Below are 23581 nucleotides of genomic sequence, written 5' to 3' on the forward strand. Positions count from 1 at the left end.
ATATATATATTAGAGAAGAGAAGAAAGTATCAAGGTGGTCAGTGAGGATCCACAAGGTCTTCTCTGAGTACTCTTTATTTTCTTCTCCAAGGCTATGGGTCCCTACACTTGCACTAGAGGTGATACCCTTTCTAGGTTTAAAAAAATCTATATATATATATATAAATATATATATATATATATATATATATATATATATATATATATATATATATATATATATATGTCGCACCTAGTAGCCAGAACGCACTTCTCAGCCTACTATGCAAGGCCCGATTTGCCTAATAAGCCAAGTTTTCCTTAATTAATATATTTTCTCTAATTTTTTTCTTATGAAATGATAAAGCTACCTATTTCATTATGTTTGAGGACAATTTTTTTTTATTGGAGTTAAAATCAACGTAGATATATGACTGAACCTAATCAACCCTACCTAACCTAACCTAACCTAACCTATCTGTATAGGTTAGGTTAGGTTAGGTAGCCGAAAAAGTTAGGTTAGGTTAGGTTAGGTAGGTTAGGTAGTTGAAAAACCATTAATTCATGAAAACGTGGCTTATTAGGCCAATCGGGCCTTGCATAGTAGGCTGAGAAGTGAGTTCTGGCTAATAGGTACGACATATATATATATATATATATATATATATATATATATATATATATATATATATATATATATATATATATATATATATATATATATATATATATATATATATATTTATATATATATATATTTATATATATATATATATTATATTTATATATATATATATTTATATATATATATATATATATATATAAATATATTTATAATATATATATTGTATTATAATAATTATGAATAAAATATTTTTATTCCTTTATGTGTCATTGACATTTTTTTATTTTTTTTATTCAATTTATTATTTTTTATTATATTTTCATTCATTTAATAAGTGTTATGATTCGATTTTTAGTTCGTCATGTATTTACTTATTGTTTATATATTTATTGTATATATATATATATTATTATATATATTATATATATATATATATATTGTATTATATATATATTTATTGTATATATATATATATATATATATATATATATATATATATATATATATATATATATATATATATATATATATATATGTGTGTGTGTATTTTCTTTAAAAATTTTATATATATAAATATATATGTATATTTAAATATTGATCTGAGCCTGTGGATATGGACCCTGTGGGTCCAGGAGGCCATCTGTGTCCCCTCAGATGGTCTCCCTTATCACAGTTTGTGTCTATGGATGTGTGTCAGTGTGTGAGTCACTGTGAGTGTCCGGGTGAGTGTGGGTGTCCCTGTGAGTGTCCGGATGATTATGTGTCCGGTTACATCTGTGGTTTCAGGAGGCCATCTGTGTCCCCTCAGATGGTCTCCTTTATCACAGTTTGTGTCTATGGATGTGTGTCAGTGTGTGAGACACTGTGAGTGTCCGGGTGAGTGTGGGTGTCCCTGTGAGTGTCCGGATGATTATGTGTCCGGTTACATCTGTGGTTTCAGGAGGCCATCTGTTTCCCCTCAGATGGTCTCCCTTATGACAGTCTATGGATGTGTGTGTGTGAGTGTCCCTGTGAATGTTCGGATAAGGGTGTGTGTGTGTGTGTGTGTGTGTGTGTGAGTGTCCGGATTTATGTGAGGTTTGGTTCCAGGAACCATTTGTGTCCCCTCCTCCCCCAAATCTCCTCCCTTATTCCCACCGTGGGTTCGAATCCCAGGTGATTAGACCTACCCTAGGTCTATGGATCCAAGGTATCCATCCGTGGGCCCAACGGATTTCACCCCTTCCCCACTTTCCTAGGGCCAGGCCAATTCCAGCTATCCAGGGAACCTGTCGAAACAGAGGCAGCTACAGGAGGGGACACACACAAATATTTGTGCCCTGCAGTTACACAACCGTTCCGACAGGCTCGATCGCAATCTATCCAGATGAGAACACGTTCTCCTCCGACTAGACCACGCTGGAGTCGCTGTATGTTTAAAATTTGGTTCCTTTATTTATAGTTAGTATTTTTTGTGTATTAATTGATTTGTTTTATATTTTTAATGACTTAGGTAGAGTGATTTAGGGAGTGGGGGGAGGTGGGGAGGTACTGGGGGAGGTGGTAGCGTATGTAGTAGATTATACGAGATCTTGGTTAGTTATTATTTATCTTGTTGTGTTCACCTAGTTGTTCTTGCGAGGGTTGAGCTCTGCTCTTTCGGCCCGCCTCTCAACTGTGAATCAATCAATTTTTACTAGCTAATAAAAAAAAATTCCACATACACACACCCAGGAAGCAGCCCGTAACAGGTGTCTAATGCCCAAGTACCTATGTACTGCTAGGTAAGAGGAGCATCATGAATGAATGAAACTCTGCTGATTTTCGTTGGCGCCATCACCGGGGGATCGAACTTTGACACTAGGATTACGAGTCGAGAGCGCTGTCCACTCAGTTATAAAGCCCCCTAGTGTGTGTACTGGTGCAAAAGATAATTTGGGAGAGGTTAATGGAAAAGAATGATGTTTGGTGGCCTTTAAGGCGCTGGAAGAGGGTTGCCAGTTATGAATTTAAATTATAAATTTATTAAGATAGGATATATATGCAAAAGACGTTGTGAGAGATAGTAAGAAAAGTGTTTCTGATTGAGGTTAGGTACTGTGTGATTTACTTGTATGTTAGGAAAAAGAATATTTATCAGAAACATAGATGTTCTTTAGAAATGTTTGTTTGCAAATAGTTGTAAATTATTGGGTAAAAAGCCAATGGTTACCGTACCTTGAACAAACACACGTGAGCACAATTAGTCGACGGGGGTCAGAGAGTGAGAGTGAACAGCGAAACAGTAACAAAAAATGTGACAATAATGGGAAACTATGTCATTCAAACGTATACATGTTAACCATATAAATTACAGTAACACTAAACGCTCGCATACGTACATATGTCAATCAACTTACATAAATAAACATTCACTAATATGTACCTTTAAAATGGACACATACAGATAATTACCGTACACATGTCAGTTTAATTACAGGTACACATAAACACATATAGCTTCACGTGTCTGTCGGTCATGACAATAGTACACATGGATACGAACACAAAACAGTCCATTATCAACTAGTGTGTGTGTGTGTGTGTGTGTGTGTGTGTGTGTTTTATCCTTATATTTACTATATGTATCTGCAGAATCGAGTTATTAGCTCTTGGACCCCGCCTATCAAATAAATGTATTTATCCTCTTTTATATCTACTACATCTATTTCTCTCTAACTAACACACACACAAACATACACATATACAAATGCTGGGCGGACTGCATTTTCTTGGATTGTCGAAAAGCCTTTGACACAGTACCGCATAAGAGGCTGGTACATAAGCTGGAGAGACAGGCAGGTGTATCTGGTAAGGTGCTCCAGTGGATATGGGAGTATCTAAGCAATAGGAAGCAGGGAGTTACGGTGAGGGGTGAGACCTCCGATTGGCGTGAAGTCACCAGTGGAGTCCCACAGGGCTCTGTACTCGGTCCTATCTTGTTTCTGATATATGTAAATGATCTCCCGGAGGGTATCGATTCATTTCTCTCAATGTTTGCGGACGATGCTAAAATTATGAGAAGGATTAAAACAGAAGAGGACTGTTTGAGGCTTCAAGAAGACGTAGACAAGCTGAAGGAATGGTCGAACATGTGGTTGTTAGAGTTTAACCCAACCAAATGTAATGTAATGAAGATAGGTGAAGGGAGCAGGAGGCCAGATACAAGGTATCATCTGGGAGAGGAAATTCTTGAGGGGTCAGAGAAGGAAAAAGACTTGGGGGTTGATATCACGCCAGACCTGTCTCCTGCAGCACATATCAAGTGGATAACATTTGCGGCATATGCCAGGCTGGCCAACATACGAACGGCATTCAGAAACTTGTGTAAAGAATCATTCAGAACTTTGTATATCACATATGTCAGGCCAATCCTGGAGTATGCAGCCCCAGCATGGAGTCCATATCTAGTCAAGGATAAGACTAAACTGGAAAAGGTTCAAAGGTTTGCCACCAGACTAGTACCCGAGCTGAGAGGTATGAGCTACGAGGAGAGACTACGGGAATTAAACCTCACTTCGCTGGAAGACAGAAGAGTTAGGGGGGACATGATCACCACATTCAAGATTCTGAAGGGGATTGATAGGGTAGATAAAGACAGTCTATTTAACACAAGGGGAACACGCACAAGGGGACACAGGTGGAAACTGAGTGCCCAAATGAGCCACAGAGATATTAGAAAGAACTTTTTTAGTGTCAGAGTGGTTGACAAATGGAATGCATTAGGGGGTGATGTGGTGGAGGCTGACTCCATACACAGTTTCAAGTGTAGATATGACAGAGCCCGATAGGCTCAGGAATCTGTACACATGTTGATTGACGGTTGAGAGGCGGGACCAAAAAGCCAGAGCTCAACCCCCGCAAACACAACTAGGTGAGTACACACACACACACACATACACACACACACACACACACACAAACTGGAGGCGTAGCGTCTGAATAGAGAGAGTTCGATAGTTATAATCCTAATGGTCCCCGATCGAATCCCGGTTTATGCAATAGCAAATCGAAAGATATTCTTTAGCCTGATTCGACTGTTCACCTAGCACAAATGTATCCATCAATGTATCCATCTATCTATCTACTTATATCTGTCAATCCATCAATCTATCTTCCCATTAAACCAACCATTTATCATTATATACATCTATCTATCCATGTATCCGTCCATCAACTCATCTTTCTATCCATCCATATAGTCATCTGTCTTTCCGTCCATCAACTCATCTATGCATACGTCTATCCGTCAATATATATATTTAGCAATCAATGTATCCATCCATCTATCTACCTATATAAATTTTCCATTAATCTATCCATTTATCATAAGCATCTATCAACACCCTCCCCACTCCCTCTCCTATTTTACTACCAAACTCCCTCCTTTCGTTCTGGCACCTTCTCCTTCCCTTTTCCTCCCTCTCATAAACCTGCTCATCCTCCATCCTTTTGCCCTTCCCACTCCCGCCCCTCTCCCATCCCGCCCTTCCCATCGTCTTCCCTCTCGCCGCAGATCCATCCCTTCGTTCTCATGTCTTCCGCCGCTTCTCACTCTCGCCCTTCCCTCTGTTTTTCCTCCCTCCCGTTGCTAGTCCTTCCCTTCGTTCACTCACCTTCCCTTCTTACCCATCATGTAGTCTTCCCTCCCGCCGCCATCCCTTCCCATCGTCCTCCCTCCCTCCTACATCACACTCTCTGCCCCCCTTCCTGCACCTCCTTCACCTCCATTTCATCCCTTTTTCACCTGTACAACTCCCCTTGTTCCCCCCTCTTCATCCCTCTTTCACCTGCACCTCTCCCCCTGTTCCCCCTCTTCATCCCTCTTTCACCTGCACCTCTCCCCCTGTTCCCCCTCTTCATCCCTTTTTCGCCTGCACCACTCCCCCTGTTCCCCCTCTTCATCCTTCTTTCACCTGCACCTCTCCCCCTGTTCCCCCTCTTCATCCCAGTTTCACCTGCACCTCTCCCCCTGTTCCCCTTCTTCATCCCAGTTTCACCTGCACCACTCCCCCTGTTCCCCCTCTTCATTCCTTTTTCACCTGCACCTCTCCCCCTGTTCCCCCTCTTCATCCCAGTTCCACCTGCACCTCTCCCCCTGTTCCCCCTCTTCATCCCTGTTTCACCTGCACCACTGCCCCGATTCCCCCCTCTTTGGGATGAAGAGCTCTCCTGGCTGTCTGGGTTCGAATCCTTCATGGGTGTGGAGTTTTCAATTGCATATTGGCTTGGGGACCATTCAATCTTGTTCCCAAGCCATATATTGTTATATATATATATATATATATATATATATATATATATATATATATATATATATATATATATATATATATTAGAGAAGAGAAGAAAGTATCAAGGTGGTCAGTGAGGATCCACAAGGTCTTCTCTGAGTACTCTTTATTTTCTTCTCCAAGGCTATGGGTCCCTACACTTGCACTAGAGGTGATACCCTTTCTAGGTTTAAAAAAATCTATATATATATATATATAAATATATATATATATATATATATATATATATATATATATATATATTATATATATATATATATATATATATATATATATATATATATATATATATATATATATATATATGTCGCACCTAGTAGCCAGAACGCACTTCTCAGCCTACTATGCAAGGCCCGATTTGCCTAATAAGCCAAGTTTTCCTTAATTAATATATTTTCTCTAATTTTTTTCTTATGAAATGATAAAGCTACCTATTTCATTATGTTTGAGGACAATTTTTTTTTATTGGAGTTAAAATCAACGTAGATATATGACTGAACCTAATCAACCCTACCTAACCTAACCTAACCTAACCTATCTGTATAGGTTAGGTTAGGTTAGGTAGCCGAAAAAGTTAGGTTAGGTTAGGTTAGGTAGGTTAGGTAGTTGAAAAACCATTAATTCATGAAAACGTGGCTTATTAGGCCAATCGGGCCTTGCATAGTAGGCTGAGAAGTGAGTTCTGGCTAATAGGTACGACATATATATATATATATATATATATATATATATATATATATATATATATATATATATATATATATATATATATATATATATATATATATATATATATATATATATATATTTATATATATATATAAATATATATATATTTATATATATATATATAAATATATTTATAATATATATATATATTATATTTAAATATTGTATTATATATTGTATTATAATAATTATGAATAAAATATTTTTATTCCTTTATGTGTCATTGACATTTTTTTATTTTTTTTATTCAATTTATTATTTTTTATTATATTTTCATTCATTTAATAAGTGTTATGATTCGATTTTTAGTTCGTCATGTATTTACTTATTGTTTATATATTTATTGTATATATATATATTATTATATATTATATATATATATATATATATTGTATTATATATATATTTATTGCATATATATATATATATATATATATATATATATATATATATATATATATATATGTATGTGTGTATTTTCTTTAAAAATTTTATATATATAAATATATATGTATATTTAAATATTGATCTGAGCCTGTGGATATGGACCCTGTGGGTCTAGGAGGCCATCTGTGTCCCCTCAGATGGTCTCCCTTATCACAGTTTGTGTCTATGGATGTGTGTCAGTGTGTGAGTCACTGTGAGTGTCCGGGTGAGTGTGGGTGTCCCTGTGAGTGTCCGGATGATTATGTGTCCGGTTACATCTGTGGTTTCAGGAGGCCATCTGTGTCCCCTCAGATGGTTTCCCTTATCACAGTTTGTGTCTATGGATGTGTGTCAGTGTGTGAGACACTGTGAGTGTCCGGGTGAGTGTGGGTGTCCCTGTGAGTGTCCGGATGATTATGTGTCCGGTTACATCTGTGGTTTCAGGAGGCCATCTGTTTCCCCTCAGATGGTCTCCCTTATGACAGTCTATGGATGTGTGTGTGTGAGTGTCCCTGTGAATGTTCGGATAAGGGTGTGTGTGTGTGTGCGTGTGTGTGTGTGAGTGTCCGGATTTATGTGAGGTTTGGTTCCAGGAACCATTTGTGTCCCTTCCTCCTCCAAATCTCCTCCCTTATTCCCACCGTGGGTTCGAATCCCAGGTGATTAGACCTACCCTAGGTCTATGGATCCAAGGTATCCATCCGTGGGCCCAACGGATTTCACCCCTTCCCCACTTTCCTAGGGCCAGGCCAATTCCAGCTATCCAGGGAACCTGTCGAAACAGAGGCAGCTACAGGAGGGGACACACACAAATATTTGTGCCCTGCAGTTACACAACCGTTCCGACAGGCTCGATCGCAATCTATCCAGATGAGAACACGTTCTCCTCCGACTAGACCACGCTGGAGTCGCTGTATGTTTAAAATTTGGTTCCTTTATTTATAGTTAGTATTTTTTGTGTATTAATTGATTTGTTTTATATTTTTAATGACTTAGGTAGAGTGATTTAGGGAGTGGGGGGAGGTGGGGAGGTACTGGGGGAGGTGGTAGCGTATGTAGTAGATTATACGAGATCTTGGTTAGTTATTATTTATCTTGTTGTGTTCACCTAGTTGTTCTTGCGAGGGTTGAGCTCTGCTCTTTCGGCCCGCCTCTCAACTGTGAATCAATCAATTTTTACTAGCTAATAAAAAAAAAATTCCACATACACACACCCAGGAAGCAGCCCGTAACAGGTGTCTAATGCCCAAGTACCTATGTACTGCTAGGTAAGAGGAGCATCATGAATGAATGAAACTCTGCTGATTTTCGTTGGCGCCATCACCGGGGGATCGAACTTTGACACTAGGATTACGAGTCGAGAGCGCTGTCCACTCAGTTATAAAGCCCCCTAGTGTGTGTACTGGTGCAAAAGATAATTTGGGAGAGGTTAATGGAAAAGACTGATGTTTGGTGGCCTTTAAGCGCTGGAAGAGGGTTGCCAGTTATGAATTTAAATTATAAATTTATTAAGATAGGATATATATGCAAAAGACGTTGTGAGAGATAGTAAGAAAAGTGTTTCTGACTGAGGTTAGGTACTGTGTGATTTACTTGTATGTTAGGAAAAAGAATATTTATCAGAAACATAGATGTTCTTTAGAAATGTTTGTTTGCAAATAGTTGTAAATTATTGGGTAAAAAGCCAATGGTTACCGTACCTTGAACAAACACACGTGAGCACAATTAGTCGACGGGGGTCAGAGAGTGAGAGTGAACAGCGAAACAGTAACAAAAAATGTGACAATAATGGGAAACTATGTCATTCAAACGTATACATGTTAACCATATAAATTACAGTAACACTAAACGCGCGCATACGTACATATGTCAATCAACTTACATAAATAAACATTCACTAATATGTACCTTTAAAATGGACACATACAGATAATTACCGTACACATGTCAGTTTAATTACAGGTACACATAAACACATATAGCTTCACGTGTCTGTCGGTCATGACAATAGTACACATGGATACGAACACAAAACAGTCCATTATCAACTAGTGTGTGTGTGTGTGTGTGTGTGTGTGTGTGTGTGTGTGTGTTTTATCCTTATATTTACTATATGTATCTGCAGAATCGAGTTATTAGCTCTTGGACCCCGCCTATCAAATAAATGTATTTATCCTCTTTTATATCTACTACATCTATTTCTCTCTAACTAACACACACACAAACATACACATATACAAATGCTGGGCGGACTGCATTTTCTTGGATTGTCGAAAAGCCTTTGACACAGTACCGCATAAGAGGCTGGTACATAAGCTGGTGAGACAGGCAGGTGTATCTGGTAAGGTGCTCCAGTGGATAAGGGAGTATCTAAGCAATAGGAAGCAGGGAGTTACGGTGAGGGGTGAGACCTCCGATTGGCGTGAAGTCACCAGTGGAGTCCCACAGGGCTCTGTACTCGGTCCTATCTTGTTTCTGATATATGTAAATGATCTCCCGGAGGGTATCGATTCATTTCTCTCAATGTTTGCGGACGATGCTAAAATTATGAGAAGGATTAAAACAGAAGAGGACTGTTTGAGGCTTCAAGAAGACGTAGACAAGCTGAAGGAATGGTCGAACATGTGGTTGTTAGAGTTTAACCCAACCAAATGTAATGTAATGAAGATAGGTGTAGGGAGCAGGAGGCCAGATACAAGGTTTCATCTGGGAGAGGAAATTCTTCAGGAGTCAGAGAAGGAAAAAGACTTGGGGGTTGATATCACGCCAGACCTGTCTCCTGCAGCACATATCAAGCGGATAACATTTGCGGCATATGCCAGGCTGGCCAACATACGAACGGCATTCAGAAACTTGTGTAAAGAATCATTCAGAACTTTGTATACCACATATGTCAGGCCAATCCTGGAGTATGCAGCCCCAGCATGGAGTCCATATCTAGTCAAGGATAAGACTAAACTGGAAAAGGTTCAAAGGTTTGCCACCAGACTAGTACCCGAGCTGAGAGGTATGAGCTACGAGGAGAGACTACGGGAATTAAACCTCACTTCGCTGGAAGACAGAAGAGTTAGGGGGGACATGATCACCACATTCAAGATTCTGAAGGGGATTGATAGGGTAGATAAAGACAGTCTATTTAACACAAGGGGAACACGCACAAGGGGACACAGGTGGAAACTGAGTGCCCAAATGAGCCACAGAGATATTAGAAAGAACTTTTTTAGTGTCAGAGTGGTTGACAAATGGAATGCATTAGGGGGTGATGTGGTGGAGGCTGACTCCATACACAGTTTCAAGTGTAGATATGACAGAGCCCGATAGGCTCAGGAATCTGTACACATGTTGATTGACGGTTGAGAGGCGGGACCAAAAAGCCAGAGCTCAACCCCCGCAAACACAACTAGGTGAGTACAACTAGGTGAGTACACACACACACACACACATACACACACACACACACACACACACACAAACTGGAGGCGTAGCGTCTAAATAGAGAGAGTTCGATGGTTATAATCCTAATGGTCCCCGATCGAATCCCGGTTTATGCAATAGCAAATCGAAAGATATTCTTTAGCCTGATTCGACTGTTCACCTAGCACAAATGTATCCATCAATGTATCCATCTATCTATCTACTTATATCTGTCAATCCATCAATCTATCTTCCCATTAAACCAACCATTTATCATTATATACATCTATCTATCCATGTATCCGTCCATCAACTCATCTTTCTATCCATCCATATAGTCATCTGTCTTTCCGTCCATCAACTCATCTATGCATACGTCTATCCGTCAATATATATATTTAGCAATCAATGTATCCATCCATCTATCTACCTATATAAATTTTCCATTAATCTATCCATTTATCATAAGCATCTATCAACACCCTCCCCACTCCCTCTCCTATTTTACTACCAAACTCCCTCCTTTCGTTCTGGCACCTTCTCCTTCCCTTTTCCTCCCTCTCATAAACCTGCTCATCCTCCATCCTTTTGCCCTTCCCACTCCCGCCCCTCTCCCATCCCGCCCTTCCCATCGTCTTCCCTCTCGCCGCAGATCCATCCCTTCGTTCTCATGTCTTCCGCCGCTTCTCACTCTCGCCCTTCCCTCTGTTTTTCCTCCCTCCCGTTGCTAGTCCTTCCCTTCGTTCACTCACCTTCCCTTCTTACCCATCATGTAGTCTTCCCTCCCGCCGCCATCCCTTCCCATCGTCCTCCCTCCCTCCTACATCACACTCTCTGCCCCCTTCCTGCACCTCCTTCACCTCCATTTCATCCCTTTTTCACCTGTACAACTCCCCTTGTTCCCCCCTCTTCATCCCTCTTTCACCTGCACCTCTCCCCCTGTTCCCCCTCTTCATCCCTCTTTCACCTGCACCTCTCCCCCTGTTCCCCCTCTTCATCCCTTTTTCGCCTGCACCACTCCCCCTGTTCCCCCTCTTCATCCTTCTTTCACCTGCACCTCTCCCCCTGTTCCCCCTCTTCATCCCAGTTTCACCTGCACCTCTCCCCCTGTTCCCCTTCTTCATCCCAGTTTCACCTGCACCACTCCCCCTGTTCCCCCTCTTCATTCCTTTTTCACCTGCACCTCTCCCCCTGTTCCCCCTCTTCATCCCAGTTCCACCTGCACCTCTCCCCCTGTTCCCCCTCTTCATCCCTGTTTCACCTGCACCACTGCCCCGGTTCCCCCCCTCTTTGGGATGAAGAGCTCTCCTGGCTGTCTGGGTTCGAATCCTTCATGGGTGTGGAGTTTTCAATTGCATATTGGCTTGGGGACCATTCAATCTTGTTCCCAAGCCATATATTGTTATATATATATATATATATATATATATATATATATATATATATATATATATATATATATATATATATATATATATATATATATATATATATATATAGACATATGTCGTACCTAGTAGCCAGAACTCACTTCTCAGCCTACTATTCAAGGCCTGATTTGCCTAATAAGCCAAGTTTTCCTGAATTAATATATTTACTATAATTTTTTTCTTATGAAATGATAAAGCAACCCTTTTCTCTATGTGTGAGGTCAATTTTTTTATATTGGAGTTAAAATTAACGTAGATATATGACCGAACCTAACCAACCCTACCTAACCTAACCTAACCTATATTTATAGGTAAGGTTAGGTTAGGTAGCCAAAAAAAGCTAGGTTAGGTTAGGTTAGGTAGGTTAGGTAGACGAAAAAACATTAATTCATGAAAACTTGGCTTATTAGGCAAATCGGGCCTTGAATAGTAGGCTGAGAAGTGCGTTCTGGCTATTAGGTACGACATATATATATATATATATATATATATATATATATATATATATATTAGAGAAGAGAAGAAAGTATCAAGGTGGTCAGTGAGGATCCACAAGGTCTTCTCTGAGTACTCTTTATTTTCTTCTCCAAGGCTATGGGTCCCTACACTTGCACTAGAGGTGATACCCTTTCTAGGTTTAAAAAAATCTATATATATATATATATATATATATATATATATATAAATATATATATATATATATATATATATATATATATATATATATATATATATATATATATATATATATATATATATATATATATATATATATATATATGTCGCACCTAGTAGCCAGAACGCACTTCTCAGCCTACTATGCAAGGCCCGAGTTGCCTAATAAGCCAAGTTTTCCTTAATTAATATATTTTCTCTAATTTTTTTCTTATGAAATGATAAAGCTACCTATTTCATTATGTTTGAGGACAATTTTTTTTTATTGGAGTTAAAATCAACGTAGATATATGACTGAACCTAATCAACCCTACCTAACCTAACCTAACCTAACCTATCTGTATAGGTTAGGTTAGGTTAGGTAGCCGAAAAAGTTAGGTTAGGTTAGGTTAGGTAGGTTAGGTAGTTGAAAAACCATTAATTCATGAAAACGTGGCTTATTAGGCCAATCGGGCCTTGCATAGTAGGCTGAGAAGTGAGTTCTGGCTAATAGGTACGACATATATATATATATATATATATATATATATATATATATATATATATATATATATATATATATATATATATATATATATATATATTTATATATATATATATATATTTATATATATATATAAATATATTTATAATATATATATATTATATTTAAATATTGTATTATATATTGTATTATAATAATTATGAATAAAATATTTTTATTCCTTTATGTGTCATTGACATTTTTTTATTTTTTTTATTCAATTTATTATTTTTTATTATATTTTCATTCATTTAATAAGTGTTATGATTCGATTTTTAGTTCGTCATGTATTTACTTATTGTTTATATATTTATTGTATATATATATATTATTATATATATTATATATATATATATTGTATTATATATATATTTATTGCATATATATATATATATATATATATATATATATATATATATATAAATATATATATATATATATATATATATATATATATATATATATATATATATATATATATATATATATATATATATATATGTGTGTGTATTTTCTTTAAAAATTTTATATATATAAATATATATATATATTTAAATATTGATCTGAGCCTGTGGATATGGACCCTGTGGGTCCAGGAGGCCATCTGTGTCCCCTCAGATGGTCTCCCTTATCACAGTTTGTGTCTATGGATGTGTGTCAGTGTGTGAGTCACTGTGAGTGTCCTGGTGAGTGTGGGTGTCCCTGTGAGTGCCCGGATGATTATGTGTCCGGTTACATCTGTGGTTTCAGGAGGCCATCTGTGTCCCCTCAGATGGTCTCCCTTATCACAGTTTGTGTCTATGGATGTGTGTCAGTGTGTGAGACACTGTGAGTGTCCGGGTGAGTGTGGGTGTCCCTGTGAGTGTCCGGATGATTATGTGTCCGGTTACATCTGTGGTTTCAGGAGGCCATCTGTTTCCCCTCAGATGGTCTCCCTTATGACAGTCTATGGATGTGTGTGTGTGAGTGTCCCTGTGAATGTTCGGATAAGGGTGTGTGTGTGTGTGTGTGTGTGTGTGTGTGTGTGTGTGTGTGTGTGTGTGTGTGTGTGTGTGTGTGTGTGTGTGTTTTATCCTTATATTTACTATATGTATCTGCAGAATCGAGTTATTAGCTCTTGGACCCCGCCTATCAAATAAATGTATTTATCCTCTTTTATATCTACTACATCTATTTCTCTCTAACTAACACACACACAAACATACACATATACAAATGCTGGGCGGACTGCATTTTCTTGGATTGTCGAAAAGCCTTTGACACAGTACCGCATAAGAGGCTGGTACATAAGCTGGAGAGACAGGCAGGTGTATCTGGTAAGGTGCTCCAGTGGATAAGGGAGTATCTAAGCAATAGGAAGCAGGGAGTTACGGTGAGGGGTGAGACCTCCGATTGGCGTGAAGTCACCAGTGGAGTCCCACAGGGCTCTGTACTCGGTCCTATCTTGTTTCTGATATATGTAAATGATCTCCCGGAGGGTATCGATTCATTTCTCTCAATGTTTGCGGACGATGCTAAAATTATGAGAAGGATTAAAACAGAAGAGGACTGTTTGAGGCTTCAAGAAGACGTAGACAAGCTGAAGGAATGGTCGAACATGTGGTTGTTAGAGTTTAACCCAACCAAATGTAATGTAATGAAGATAGGTGTAGGGAGCAGGAGGCCAGATACAAGGTTTCATCTGGGAGAGGAAATTCTTCAGGAGTCAGAGAAGGAAAAAGACTTGGGGGTTGATATCACGCCAGACCTGTCTCCTGCAGCACATATCAAGCGGATAACATTTGCGGCATATGCCAGGCTGGCCAACATACGAACGGCATTCAGAAACTTGTGTAAAGAATCATTCAGAACTTTGTATACCACATATGTCAGGCCAATCCTGGAGTATGCAGCCCCAGCATGGAGTCCATATCTAGTCAAGGATAAGACTAAACTGGAAAAGGTTCAAAGGTTTGCCACCAGACTAGTACCCGAGCTGAGAGGTATGAGCTACGAGGAGAGACTACGGGAATTAAACCTCACTTCGCTGGAAGACAGAAGAGTTAGGGGGGACATGATCACCACATTCAAGATTCTGAAGGGGATTGATAGGGTAGATAAAGACAGTCTATTTAACACAAGGGGAACACGCACAAGGGGACACAGGTGGAAACTGAGTGCCCAAATGAGCCACAGAGATATTAGAAAGAACTTTTTTAGTGTCAGAGTGGTTGACAAATGGAATGCATTAGGGGGTGATGTGGTGGAGGCTGACTCCATACACAGTTTCAAGTGTAGATATGACAGAGCCCGATAGGCTCAGGAATCTGTACACATGTTGATTGACGGTTGAGAGGCGGGACCAAAAAGCCAGAGCTCAACCCCCGCAAACACAACTAGGTGAGTACAACTAGGTGAGTACACACACACACACACACATACACACACACACACACACACACACACAAACTGGAGGCGTAGCGTCTAAATAGAGAGAGTTCGATGGTTATAATCCTAATGGTCCCCGATCGAATCCCGGTTTATGCAATAGCAAATCGAAAGATATTCTTTAGCCTGATTCGACTGTTCACCTAGCACAAATGTATCCATCAATGTATCCATCTATCTATCTACTTATATCTGTCAATCCATCAATCTATCTTCCCATTAAACCAACCATTTATCATTATATACATCTATCTATCCATGTATCCGTCCATCAACTCATCTTTCTATCCATCCATATAGTCATCTGTCTTTCCGTCCATCAACTCATCTATGCATACGTCTATCCGTCAATATATATATTTAGCAATCAATGTATCCATCCATCTATCTACCTATATAAATTTTCCATTAATCTATCCATTTATCATAAGCATCTATCAACACCCTCCCCACTCCCTCTCCTATTTTACTACCAAACTCCCTCCTTTCGTTCTGGCACCTTCTCCTTCCCTTTTCCTCCCTCTCATAAACCTGCTCATCCTCCATCCTTTTGCCCTTCCCACTCCCGCCCCTCTCCCATCCCGCCCTTCCCATCGTCTTCCCTCTCGCCGCAGATCCATCCCTTCGTTCTCATGTCTTCCGCCGCTTCTCACTCTCGCCCTTCCCTCTGTTTTTCCTCCCTCCCGTTGCTAGTCCTTCCCTTCGTTCACTCACCTTCCCTTCTTACCCATCATGTAGTCTTCCCTCCCGCCGCCATCCCTTCCCATCGTCCTCCCTCCCTCCTACATCACACTCTCTGCCCCCCTTCCTGCACCTCCTTCACCTCCATTTCATCCCTTTTTCACCTGTACAACTCCCCTTGTTCCCCCCTCTTCATCCCTCTTTCACCTGCACCTCTCCCCCTGTTCCCCCTCTTCATCCCTCTTTCACCTGCACCTCTCCCCCTGTTCCCCCTCTTCATCCCTTTTTCGCCTGCACCACTCCCCCTGTTCCCCCTCTTCATCCTTCTTTCACCTGCACCTCTCCCCCTGTTCCCCCTCTTCATCCCAGTTTCACCTGCACCTCTCCCCCTGTTCCCCTTCTTCATCCCAGTTTCACCTGCACCACTCCCCCTGTTCCCCCTCTTCATTCCTTTTTCACCTGCACCTCTCCCCCTGTTCCCCCTCTTCATCCCAGTTCCACCTGCACCTCTCCCCCTGTTCCCCCTCTTCATCCCTGTTTCACCTGCACCACTGCCCCGGTTCCCCCCCTCTTTGGGATGAAGAGCTCTCCTGGCTGTCTGGGTTCGAATCCTTCATGGGTGTGGAGTTTTCAATTGCATATTGGCTTGGGGACCATTCAATCTTGTTCCCAAGCCATATATTGTTATATATATATATATATATATATATATATATATATATATATATATATATATATATATATATATATATATATATATTAGAGAAGAGAAGAAAGTATCAAGGTGGTCAGTGAGGATCCACAAGGTCTTCTCTGAGTACTCTTTATTTTCTTCTCCAAGGCTATGGGTCCCTACACTTGCACTAGAGGTGATACCCTTTCTAGGTTTAAAAAAATCTATATATATATATATATAAATATATATATATATATATATATATATATATATATATATATATATATATATATATATATATATATATATATATATATATATATATGTCGCACCTAGTAGCCAGAACGCACTTCTCAGCCTACTATGCAAGGCCCGATTTGCCTAATAAGCCAAGTTTTCCTTAATTAATATATTTTCTCTAATTTTTTTCTTATGAAATGATAAAGCTACCTATTTCATTATGTTTGAGGACAATTTTTTTTTATTGGAGTTAAAATCAACGTAGATATATGACTGAACCTAATCAACCCTACCTAACCTAACCTAACCTAACCTATCTGTATAGGTTAGGTTAGGTTAGGTAGCCGAAAAAGTTAGGTTAGGTTAGGTTAGGTAGGTTAGGTAGTTGAAAAACCATTAATTCATGAAAACGTGGCTTATTAGGCCAATCGGGCCTTGCATAGTAGGCTGAGAAGTGAGTTCTGGCTAATAGGTACGACATATATATATATATATATATATATATATATATATATATATATATATATATATATATATATATATATATATATATATATATATATATATATATATATTTATATATATATATATAAATATATTTATAATATATATATATATATATTATATTTAAATATTGTATTATATATTGTATTATAATAATTATGAATAAAATATTTTTATTCCTTTATGTGTCATTGACATTTTTTTATTTTTTTTATTCAATTTATTATTTTTTATTATATTTTCATTCATTTAATAAGTGTTATGATTCGATTTTTAGTTCGTCATGTATTTACTTATTGTTTATATATTTATTGTATATATATATATTATTATATATATTATATATATATATATATATATATATATATTGTATTATATACATATTTATTGCATATATATATATATATATATATATATATATATATGTATATATATATATATATATATATATATATATATATATATATATATATATATATATATATGTGTGTGTGTATTTTCTTTAAAAATTTTATATATATAAATATATATGTATATTTAAATATTGATCTGAGCCTGTGGATATGGACCCTGTGGGTCCAGGAGGCCATCTGTGTCCCCTCAGATGGTCTCCCTTATCACAGTTTGTGTCTATGGATGTGTGTCAGTGTGTGAGTCACTGTGAGTGTCCGGGTGAGTGTGGTTGTTCCTGTGAGTGTCCGGATGATTATGTGTCCGGTTACATCTGTGGTTTCAGGAGGCCATCTGTGTCCCCTCAGATGGTCTCCCTTATCACAGTTTGTGTCTATGGATGTGTGTCAGTGTGTGAGACACTGTGAGTGTCCGGGTGAGTGTGGGTGTCCCTGTGAGTGTCCGGATGATTATGTGTCCGGTTACATCTGTGGTTTCAGGAGGCCATCTGTTTCCCCTCAGATGGTCTCCCTTATGACAGTCTATGGATGTGTGTGTGTGAGTGTCCCTGTGAATGTTCGGATAAGGGTGTGTGTGTGTGTGCGTGTGTGTGTGTGAGTGTCCGGATTTATGTGAGGTTTGGTTCCAGGAACCATTTGTGTCCCCTCCTCCCCCAAATCTCCTCCCTTATTCCCACCGTGGGTTCGAATCCCAGGTGATTAGACCTACCCTAGGTCTATGGATCCAAGGTATCCATCCGTGGGCCCAACGGATTTCACCCCTTCCCCACTTTCCTTGGGCCAGGCCAATTCCAGCTATCCAGGGAACCTGTCGAAACAGAGGCAGCTACAGGAGGGGACACACACAAATATTTGTGCCCTGCAGTTACACAACCGTTCCGACAGGCTCGATCGCAATCTATCCAGATAAGAACACGTTCTCCTCCGACTAGACCACGCTGGAGTCGCTGTATGTTTAAAATTTGGTTCCTTTATTTATAGTTAGTATTTTTTGTGTATTAATTGATTTGTTTTATATTTTTAATGACTTAGGTAGAGTGATTTAAGGAGTGGGGGGAGGTGGGGAGGTACTGGGGGAGGTGGTAGCGTATGTAGTAGATTATACGAGATCTTGGTTAGTCATTATTTATCTTGTTGTGTTCACCTAGTTGTTCTTGCGAGGGTTGAGCTCTGCTCTTTCGGCCCGCCTCTCAACTGTGAATCAATCAATTTTTACTAGCTAATAAAAAAAAAAATTCCACATACACACACCCAGGAAGCAGCCCGTAACAGGTGTCTAATGCCCAAGTACCTATGTACTGCTAGGTAAGAGGAGCATCATGAATGAATGAAACTCTGCTGATTTTCGTTGGCGCCATCACCGGGGGATCGAACTTTGACACTAGGATTACGAGTCGAGAGCGCTGTCCACTCAGTTATAAAGCCCCCTAGTGTGTGTACTGGTGCAAAAGATAATTTGGGAGAGGTTAATGGAAAAGAATGATGTTTGGTGGCCTTTAAGGCGCTGGAAGAGGGTTGCCAGTTATGAATTTAAATTATAAATTTATTAAGATAGGATATATATGCAAAAGACGTTGTGAGAGATAGTAAGAAAAGTGTTTCTGACTGAGGTTAGGTACTGTGTGATTTACTTGTATGTTAGGAAAAAGAATATTTATCAGAAACATAGATGTTCTTTAGAAATGTTTGTTTGCAAATAGTTGTAAATTATTGGGTAAAAAGCCAATGGTTACCGTACCTTGAACAAACACACGTGAGCACAATTAGTCGACGGGGGTCAGAGAGTGAGAGTGAACAGCGAAACAGTAACAAAAAATGTGACAATAATGGGAAACTATGTCATTCAAACGTATACATGTTAACCATATAAATTACAGTAACACTAAACGCGCGCATACGTACATATGTCAATCAACTTACATAAATAAACATTCACTAATATGTACCTTTAAAATGGACACATACAGATAATTACCGTACACATGTCAGTTTAATTACAGGTACACATAAACACATATAGCTTCACGTGTCTGTCGGTCATGACAATAGTACACATGGATACGAACACAAAACAGTCCATTATCAACTAGTGTGTGTGTGTGTGTGTGTGTGTGTGTGTTTTATCCTTATATTTACTATATGTATCTGCAGAATCGAGTTATTAGCTCTTGGACCCCGCCTATCAAATAAATGTATTTATCCTCTTTTATATCTACTACATCTATTTCTCTCTAACTAACACACACACAAACATACACATATACAAATGCTGGGCGGACTGCATTTTCTTGGATTGTCGAAAAGCCTTTGACACAGTACCGCATAAGAGGCTGGTACATAAGCTGGAGAGACAGGCAGGTGTATCTGGTAAGGTGCTCCAGTGGATAAGGGAGTATCTAAGCAATAGGAAGCAGGGAGTTACGGTGAGGGGTGAGACCTCCGATTGGCGTGAAGTCACCAGTGGAGTCCCACAGGGCTCTGTACTCGGTCCTATCTTGTTTCTGATATATGTAAATGATCTCCCGGAGGGTATCGATTCATTTCTCTCAATGTTTGCGGACGATGCTAAAATTATGAGAAGGATTAAAACAGAAGAGGACTGTTTGAGGCTTCAAGAAGACGTAGACAAGCTGAAGGAATGGTCGAACATGTGGTTGTTAGAGTTTAACCCAACCAAATGTAATGTAATGAAGATAGGTGTAGGGAGCAGGAGGCCAGATACAAGGTTTCATCTGGGAGAGGAAATTCTTCAGGAGTCAGAGAAGGAAAAAGACTTGGGGGTTGATATCACGCCAGACCTGTCTCCTGCAGCACATATCAAGCGGATAACATTTGCGGCATATGCCAGGCTGGCCAACATACGAACGGCATTCAGAAACTTGTGTAAAGAATCATTCAGAACTTTGTATACCACATATGTCAGGCCAATCCTGGAGTATGCAGCCCCAGCATGGAGTCCATATCTAGTCAAGGATAAGACTAAACTGGAAAAGGTTCAAAGGTTTGCCACCAGACTAGTACCCGAGCTGAGAGGTATGAGCTACGAGGAGAGACTACGGGAATTAAACCTCACTTCGCTGGAAGACAGAAGAGTTAGGGGGGACATGATCACCACATTCAAGATTCTGAAGGGGATTGATTGGGTAGATAAAGACAGTCTATTTAACACAAGGGGAACACGCACAAGGGGACACAGGTGGAAACTGAGTGCCCAAATGAGCCACAGAGATATTAGAAAGAACTTTTTTAGTGTCAGAGTGGTTGACAAATGGAATGCATTAGGGGGTGATGTGGTGGAGGCTGACTCCATACACAGTTTCAAGTGTAGATATGACAGAGCCCGATAGGCTCAGGAATCTGTACACATGTTGATTGACGGTTGAGAGGCGGGACCAAAAAGCCAGAGCTCAACCCCCGCAAACACAACTAGGTGAGTACAACTAGGTGAGTACACACACACACACACACATACACACACACACACACACACACACACACAAACTGGAGGCGTAGCGTCTAAATAGAGAGAGTTCGATGGTTATAATCCTAATGGTCCCCGATCGAATCCCGGTTTATGCAATAGCAAATCGAAAGATATTCTTTAGCCTGATTCGACTGTTCACCTAGCACAAATGTATCCATCAATGTATCCATCTATCTATCTACTTATATCTGTCAATCCATCAATCTATCTTCCCATTAAACCAACCATTTATCATTATATACATCTATCTATCCATGTATCCGTCCATCAACTCATCTTTCTATCCATCCATATAGTCATCTGTCTTTCCGTCCATCAACTCATCTATGCATACGTCTATCCGTCAATATATATATTTAGCAATCAATGTATCCATCCATCTATCTACCTATATAAATTTTCCATTAATCTATCCATTTATCATAAGCATCTATCAACACCCTCCCCACTCCCTCTCCTATTTTACTACCAAACTCCCTCCTTTCGTTCTGGCACCTTCTCCTTCCCTTTTCCTCCCTCTCATAAACCTGCTCATCCTCCATCCTTTTGCCCTTCCCACTCCCGCCCCTCTCCCATCCCGCCCTTCCCATCGTCTTCCCTCTCGCCGCAGATCCATCCCTTCGTTCTCATGTCTTCCGCCGCTTCTCACTCTCGCCCTTCCCTCTGTTTTTCCTCCCTCCCGTTGCTAGTCCTTCCCTTCGTTCACTCACCTTCCCTTCTTACCCATCATGTAGTCTTCCCTCCCGCCGCCATCCCTTCCCATCGTCCTCCCTCCCTCCTACATCACACTCTCTGCCCCCCTTCCTGCACCTCCTTCACCTCCATTTCATCCCTTTTTCACCTGTACAACTCCCCTTGTTCCCCCCTCTTCATCCCTCTTTCACCTGCACCTCTCCCCCTGTTCCCCCTCTTCATCCCTCTTTCACCTGCACCTCTCCCCCTGTTCCCCCTCTTCATCCCTTTTTCGCCTGCACCACTCCCCCTGTTCCCCCTCTTCATCCTTCTTTCACCTGCACCTCTCCCCCTGTTCCCCCTCTTCATCCCAGTTTCACCTGCACCTCTCCCCCTGTTCCCCTTCTTCATCCCAGTTTCACCTGCACCACTCCCCCTGTTCCCCCTCTTCATTCCTTTTTCACCTGCACCTCTCCCCCTGTTCCCCCTCTTCATCCCAGTTCCACCTGCACCTCTCCCCCTGTTCCCCCTCTTCATCCCTGTTTCACCTGCACCACTGCCCCGGTTCCCCCCCTCTTTGGGATGAAGAGCTCTCCTGGCTGTCTGGGTTCGAATCCTTCATGGGTGTGGAGTTTTCAATTGCATATTGGCTTGGGGACCATTCAATCTTGTTCCCAAGCCATATATTGTTATATATATATATATATATATATATATATATATATATATATATATATATATATATATATATATATATATATATATATATATATTAGAGAAGAGAAGAAAGTATCAAGGTGGTCAGTGAGGATCCACAAGGTCTTCTCTGAGTACTCTTTATTTTCTTCTCCAAGGCTATGGGTCCCTACACTTGCACTAGAGGTGATACCCTTTCTAGGTTTAAAAAAATCTATATATATATATATATAAATATATATATATATATATATATATATATATATATATATATATATATATATATATATATATATATATATATATATATATATATGTCGCACCTAGTAGCCAGAACGCACTTCTCAGCCTACTATGCAAGGCCCGATTTGCCTAATAAGCCAAGTTTTCCTTAATTAATATATTTTCTCTAATTTTTTTCTTATGAAATGATAAAGCTACCTATTTCATTATGTTTGAGGACAATTTTTTTTTATTGGAGTTAAAATCAACGTAGATATATGACTGAACCTAATCAACCCTACCTAACCTAACCTAACCTAACCTATCTGTATAGGTTAGGTTAGGTTAGGTAGCCGAAAAAGTTAGGTTAGGTTAGGTTAGGTAGGTTAGGTAGTTGAAAAACCATTAATTCATGAAAACGTGGCTTATTAGGCCAATCGGGCCTTGCATAGTAGG

The sequence above is a fragment of the Procambarus clarkii genome, chromosome 1 (assembly GCF_040958095.1).
Source record: "Procambarus clarkii isolate CNS0578487 chromosome 1, FALCON_Pclarkii_2.0, whole genome shotgun sequence".
NCBI lineage: Eukaryota > Metazoa > Arthropoda > Malacostraca > Decapoda > Cambaridae > Procambarus > Procambarus clarkii.